This window comes from Arachis duranensis, chromosome 5 (genome assembly GCF_000817695.3).
Source record: "Arachis duranensis cultivar V14167 chromosome 5, aradu.V14167.gnm2.J7QH, whole genome shotgun sequence".
Lineage (NCBI taxonomy): Eukaryota > Viridiplantae > Streptophyta > Magnoliopsida > Fabales > Fabaceae > Arachis > Arachis duranensis.
This window is the reverse complement of record NC_029776.3, coordinates 89,667,273-89,674,859: the sequence shown is the minus strand read 5'-3', so window position 1 is coordinate 89,674,859 and position 7,587 is coordinate 89,667,273.

Sequence of the window (7,587 nt, the reverse complement as noted above, 5' to 3'; positions counted from 1 at the left end):
TATGGATTCTGTTAGAGAGATAATGGACTATTTGTATAATGTGTACAATGGGTTATTGAGTTACAAATGAACATTTTTCATACTATCTAGAATAACCATCCGAGTACTAGAGATAATAAACATCTTCCCAAAAATTTAAACTGATTTTGGGGTTCACCAAGGATCAAACTCTTGACTTTTCGAATTTAGCGCTCTAATACCATGTCATGATACCATTCATCCCAAAAGTTTCAGCTGATGAGAAAAGGTAATACTAATGATTATATCTCTAATACTCCATATATAATATATAGTTATAAAGTATCATTAGCCTTATTATATCATTAGTTTTATATATAATAGCATCATCTGAACGAATAAGTAACATTTACTTTATTATCATTATTATACTTGCGCCGCCACATATATAGTATACGAAGGAATGAGTGGGGAGAGAGAAGAGTGACCGAGAGAGTTGGTATCACTTTTGGTCGATGGAAGTTGACGGTGACGTAACTCCTCTACCCCTTGAATTCGGCCAACGGAAGTTTTAGGAGGCACAGATAATTCTGGACATTTTCTTCTTCAATAGTTCGATCAGAAAGTTTCACCAGAGTTTCAAATATTTTGATTCCGTATGAAGGTATGGTTTTGGTTTCTCATAGTTAATGTTTAATGTCACGTGAAAACTTATACTAGAAGACCTTAAGATAGGAATGAACTGAATGAATAATTGATGGATTGTGTATATGGTATAATATGTGTGGTTTAACTGTTGTTAATAATTTGCTGTTGAAGTTGGTTGGTTTTGGAAAAAGATTTAATATTGGTATTTGTTTGATTTTGAAATAATTTGTTATTGGAAATGATTTGAATAACTGAGAGGTATTTGGTTTGGTAGTTGGGACCCTTGAAGGGTGGCAGAAATTTGAGTTTTAGAGGAGATACTGCCAAAATTTCTATAAGAATTGGAGATTATTATGTTTGCTTTTGTTTGAGTATGCATTATTTTAGTTTGCTTAACTGTTTAATTTTGCTTATCTGCTACTTGTTCTACTTGCTGTAAATGCTTCTCTATCTGTGTTTTCCTTACTTGAATTGTATGTGTATGTTTTTTGAGAAATCCCTCTTGACGGAGGTGCCGGGGGGATTGTTCCACCGGTGTCTCGGAGGATTGGAGGGGTCAGAAAGTGAAGTGTTAAGTTAAAGTTAGATTTAAAACTTTAATACTTTAGATAACTTACCTAATTTCTGGTTTAGTTGAATCCTTAAGCTAAAATCTGAGTGTCGAAACTCTAGAAATGCCTCTGGCTCTCCCGAAACCTTTTATATTAACTATGCGGGCACTTTTACCATGCTGAGAACCTCCGATTCTCATTCCATATATATTTTGTTGTTTTTCAGATGCAGGTCGAGAGGCACCTCATTGAGCGTCTGGAGAGCCTCCTTACAAGCCTCCTTACAACCGTCGATAAGGGTTTGAGTATTGGATTTCGTTTCTCTCAAGTTTTGGAAACGTTACAAGCACTGCTTGTTGGTTTCAGTTGCTGTCGCCGCTACCGCGTGAGGTGGCTGCTGAGGCCGCTGCCAAACCAGTTCAGAGACCGCCACTATTTTGTTTTCGTATTGCAGTAAGTATTCTTGTTTCGGAGACCCCGTGTTAGTGTTTCGTTACGTGTATTAAAGTATTTGCAACATTAATGTTTTTAAGGATTAGAAATCGAGTGTTGCATGTCGCGATTGAGGCTGTTCTGCTATTGAGAAAGCAACAGGAGCTGAGGTTTCGGTTGCGGTTGAATTCAGGCTGAGCGAAAAGAGTTCAGTTGACACGTTTAGGGTTATGTGTTTTGACTTATCGAGGTAGGGGTTTTTCTTAAAGTCTATTTTATATTACAGAGTTATTATAAATAGATATTGATGCAAAAAGATATGCTTCTGTGATTATATTTGTCTTGTGGATGTGATGGTTTGTTGGACTAGATTATTGGGTGCTTGATTGCGTGAATAGTGTATGGTTGTTGATAAAAACCGGTTTGAAATATTATTTACTTGATTATTATAAAAGGTGGATTTTCTTGGTTTTGGAGTTTACTTGGTAATATAAATGAATCGATTTTGGAAATAATTTGAGATATGAAAATAAATTAATTCTAGGAGCGGTTTGATTTTGAGTTGATCTGATTTTATAAATGATTTAATATTTGAGCTGATTTAATTTTTAAAGAGTTCTATTGTTGGAATTGGTTTGATTTGAAAATAAATTGATATTGGAACTGGTTCAACTTTGGAAAATATTTGAGATTTGAAAATGGTTGAGAAAATGTTTGAGAAATGTTTGGATGGGACCCGAAAAGGGTGAAAGTGTCCGAATTTTAGAGGAAATGCTGCCGAAATTTTATAAAATTGGAAGTTTTATTTGAAGTAATTAATTAAGAAGATTTGTTCTTAGACATTATAGTTTTAAGATTGATTTATTTATCAGAGAAATAATTATGTTTTGAATTGGGATTTGTTAATTGATCGAATGGAAAGAAGGATGATGAGGATTTTCTTTGAAATATGGTTTTTGAATGAATTTGGAAATGAGATTTGGATTGATGAATGATTATGATGTTGAGAATGTTGGGAATGTTGAGATATGAACTTGAATTATTCACATGGCTTATGAATTTGAATTATCTGAGATACAAGGTTCCCTGGATAAAGTACCATGGCTTGCCACTACGTGTACCAGGTTGAAAACTCGATACTCTGTTGACCCTACGATGTAAGTGTGACCGGGCACTATATAAATTCCCGAGAATGTTACCCCCATTGAGCAATATTGATTATGCATAGACTCTTGGGGATGCACATCGGGGGACAGTCTAAGGACAATTCAGACTTGTCGGGTTGGCTGGATAACCGACAAATGAGCCTCATCAGCCATAGGACAGGCATGCATCATATGCATTTGTATGCTTTGCATGAGTTTGAACTTGTTTTGGTTTGCCTAATTGCTAAACTGTTCTTAACTGCTACTTGAACTATTTGCTGTAACTGCTATCTAAACATGTGCCTTCCTTGTCTGCCTTGCCTGTGTTTGTCCTGGCGTGCTACATTTGAGAATGAACTTTGGTGTTGAATTAATGATTGTGTTGTTTGATTGCATGGTTGATTTTTTATTGAGATTTTCTTATAAGAAATGAAATGTTTTGAATTTTTGAAAGATTAAACATTGTTTCTTCGAAAAGGCAATGATAAACATTGAGCTTGAAAACAGTTTTCTCGCTAAATATCTTCTTATGACAACTTTAAAATTTCGTGGTGAGACCATGTGGTTAGGTTCTCACCCCCTACAGCTTTACCTTTTCAGGAACCGGATGAAGAAGCATTAAGGAGAGTTATACTGCATTTGATTTATATGTTGTTGTATTAATTATATTATTTTCTTCCTTTGTCTTTGGTATTACAAGTTTGTAAGAGGGATAGGAGTTGTATGTTCTATATGTATATTATATTATGAGATATTATGTAAGGAGTCTTGTATATGAATCTATGCCTGCTTTTTTTTTTAAGATAAAGTATTTATTTTCGGTTTTAAAAAAAATTAGTGATACGGTGTTAAGTCACAGGCTCCTATTTTAATATTAAGTATATAAAGTAGTCGTAAAACTTTTTGCTATCAGAGCAAGGTTCTGAAAACCGGACCGGACCGGCCGGTTTGACCGGTTTAACTGCGGTCCGGTCCTCCTGTAAAACTGCAATTGAAAAAACCACTGAAAAACCGGTGAACCGGTCGAAAACCGGCCAGTTGGACCAGACCGGTGACCGGCCGGTTCGGAAAAACGGCGTCGTTTTTAATTTAAACAAAAAAAAAAGAAAGAAACGGATCCACTCCACCCAACCCCCCTCTCTTCCCCCAATCATTCATTCATTTCACACTCACTCCCTGGAGAACTCTGAAGCAAAGGAACCCTAGCCCTCCATCGTCGCCGCCGTTCCCAGTTCCTCAACACCGCCGCCGTTACCAGTTCCTCAGCACCGCCGCTTCTTCCTCTTCCCTGTGTCCGGAATCCAGTAAGTCGGCAGGTCCTCTTCGGCTCTTCATCTTAACTCACCAAACCAATTACCAAAACCCGAGGCTCTCTCTGCATTTTGCAATGGTTCTGCCGCAGTGCTGCCGCCGTCCGTGCTGTCGGCGCCGTCCGTGGCCTGGCCCTCTCTTGTAGCTCGGCGTCCTGCTTTCCCGTCATCCATTCGACCTCCGTGGCTTCTCTATTTTGTTGGCTTGAAGCAAATTTCTGCCGTATCGCCGCTCGCCGTCGTCTCCCTGGTCGCCGTCCGTGCCACCATCAAAGGTTAGTGTCTCTGTCTGTTTTGTTCATGTCTCCGTCTTCTCTCCCCAGAGCCTCTGTTTGTTGATTTTTAATGTGAAATTGTGAAATTGATAATTTTTGCTAATTTTGTGCTGCTGCTCTTTCTTTGATTTCTGAAATTTTGGTTAAAATTTTCTTGCTGCTGCTGATTGTTCTTGATTTCTGACTCTTTTTAGTATATTGTGCTGATTGTTCTTGATTTCTGGCTGTGTGAATGTTCTGATTTCTGGCTCTGTGAGTGTTGTTTTGTTTTTGTTTTAACTTTTAAGGCCTTATTTTGTGCTCAGTTTTCATTTTGTAGGAAATTTTTTGAGGTATATAAGAATTAAAAAGGAAGATTATCCCAACAGCTACTCTGTTGATTGATTCTAGTCCCCCACAAGCTTGAAGAGAGGAACCCTTCATCATTGGTTAGTATAAGAAATAAATAATCTGAAAACTGTTGTTATTCCATTGTATTCAATTTGTGAACTTCCTCTGTTCAGTTTGTATAAGAAATAAATAATCTTAAATCTGTTCAATTGTTGTTCAATTTGTGAACTTCCTCCTGTTTAATTGTATTCCAAATTGTTAATTTGTGAACTTCCTCTGTTCAATTGAATTCCAATTTACAATTTGTGAACAAATGGTTTAATTTCTGTTATGTTTAGTTTCTGTGTGCTAACTACCTGTATTGTTTAATCAAGTTTGTAGGTATTTAGAACCTTATAAAAAGAAATGAGCAATTATATAGCTCAGAAAACCCTCCCAGTGGTGTATCTTTACCTTTTATTCTGGTACAGGTATACCCGCATCCCACTGTCTCTTGTTTTTTGTTCAGTAGAACATGTCATTTTTCCCCTTGGATCTTCATCTGTATAAGAAACATTCTTATTCTATATTTTGTTGTTGTTAACTCCCTAATTGGCATATAGCAATCGGCTGAAATTGATTTTTTAGAATGTTGTTAGCTTATAATATAATGATAACATGTCTATTTTATTATGTGAAATTGATGCTGATTTATTCAAAGTAGCGGTGGTAGTAGTGGTCTTTATATCAAAGGTGGGAATGAAAGTGAAGATCATCCCACCGAAGCAGATTTGTAACAAGTTCTTGCGGATTTTGATGATTGATAAACCATGATGTTGGGATTTAATATTTAGATATGCTTTTATTACTATTTAACTTTTGAGTTTGGATTTTGATAAGATCATATATATGTATTTGGTTGATGATATTTTATGTAGTGTTTTAAATTTCGAAGATATTTTAAGATTTATATTAGACTATAATTATATTTTAGGATGTGTATTTATAATTTATTTATTATTCTATTCTAAAACGGTTTTTCCGGTTGAACCACCGGTTAGACCGGTTAGAGCAGTAAACCAATGAACCAGTGACTAGAGCGGTTTGATGACCGGTCCGGTTTTCTGAACCTTGTATCAGAGTGTCACAGCCAGAAGCGTGATTTTCTGGTAGTGAGGGTGTTACATAACACCTAATAAAAAATATACAAGTTAAATCGTTTCAAATTTTAGATAAAGAATATTAAAATTAATTATTAGTAATAAATCAAACTCTTTCACATGAAAATAATAACTAAAAATTTTATTATTTGATTTTTTATCTATGAAAATCCTGGTCTTCTTAGCCAACAAAGACTTTTGTTTTCTATAATTTTTTGGTAAAAGTAGCTTGATTCTATAAATCTTTTGTGCTATAATCTATAATATCAAGACAAAACCAACATAATTTTAAAAGATTTATATTCACATAATATAATTATAGGTAAAAATACTAATTTTTATTATATATTTAAACAAGAAAATATGACGCATTTAAGTTTAGTTCAAAGATAAGAACTAAAATATTGTGCGTGGAAGAGGGAAAACTATATATAATTTTTTTAAAAAAAAATTAATTTGAACCAAACAAACTATCAAAAGCCAATGTTTTTCTTAATTTGTTGTCTAAGGTTTTTCTATTCTTTCGTAGAATAATTTTTTCTATTTTTTTTTCTACACATAAAAAAATGTTAAAATGGATTAAATAGAAATAAATGAGATGGGAAGAATTTATAAATATTGAGTACATACACCAAGTACCAAGGTATTCATGAATATAAATATTTTTGTGAGAAAATATAATTATTCAATAAATCATAACTTAAAAGGAGAGAGATATCTTTTTAAACATAATTTATTTAATTTACCTTTATTTGTATACATTTATCAGCATGTATGGTTAAAGTATTTAAATAAAAAAATTTTTTTAAATGGTGATGAGGTTTTTACGCAAACTTTTGAACTTAAAATTTTAAATTGTAGTTTGAAGAGGATATAAAGAAAGGACGGTTGTTATATTATAAGGCATGCTTCTATCTTATAGTTCATATTAAAAAGTATATGAATAAATTAAAAAAATGAAACCAAGATATTCTAGTTATAGTTGTAAATTTTCTCTTTGAAGGTAATATAGATAGCATATGTAATTTTATTTACTTTAGCGATTGATTAATTTGTTAAAATAATATATATAATATAGCCAATATGTATAAATATATAAATACATACAACTATTTTATACATACTCATAGAATTATTGAAATAAAAAAAAGCGTTTGAAATATTTTCGAAGAAATGAATACATACAACAACGTATTTAATTATTTAATGAATTATAAATTTTTAATAAATTATAACTTTTTAATAAATCACAATTCATCAAAAGAGAATATTTTTAAAAATAATATATGAAAAGTGGTAAGAGTTAATAAATTTTGTAATTTGTAACTATTAATTAATTATTATTAAAATTTTTAATAGTATAAAATTATATTTAATAGTATAAAATTACTCATTTTTTTACTGATTAAGTGTCGACTAAATTTTAATAAAAATACTAGCGTAAACTTTTTCATAATTGTATATCTCACATGGTCTTCTTTGTCTCTCTCTATCACCAGTCTGTCATCTTTATCGCCCCCTCAACTCCCAAACATATTTAACTGGGAGTTGATCCAAAGAAGGAAAAATCTCAGCGATAATTCATGAAATGGAACATATCAGTCTTTTCCACATGCAGCTTTTTTGTAAATGAAAATGAATTAGAAAATGAGATTGATTTTTCTTTTTCATTTTTGCAAACAGAACTAGCGAAAATGAATTAGAAAGAAGCTTATTTTTTTTCATAGGCAACAAATTTGAGTTAGTTAGAATAGTTTGTCACATCAAAATTTTAGGTTTATTTTGGTTGGTTTCATATC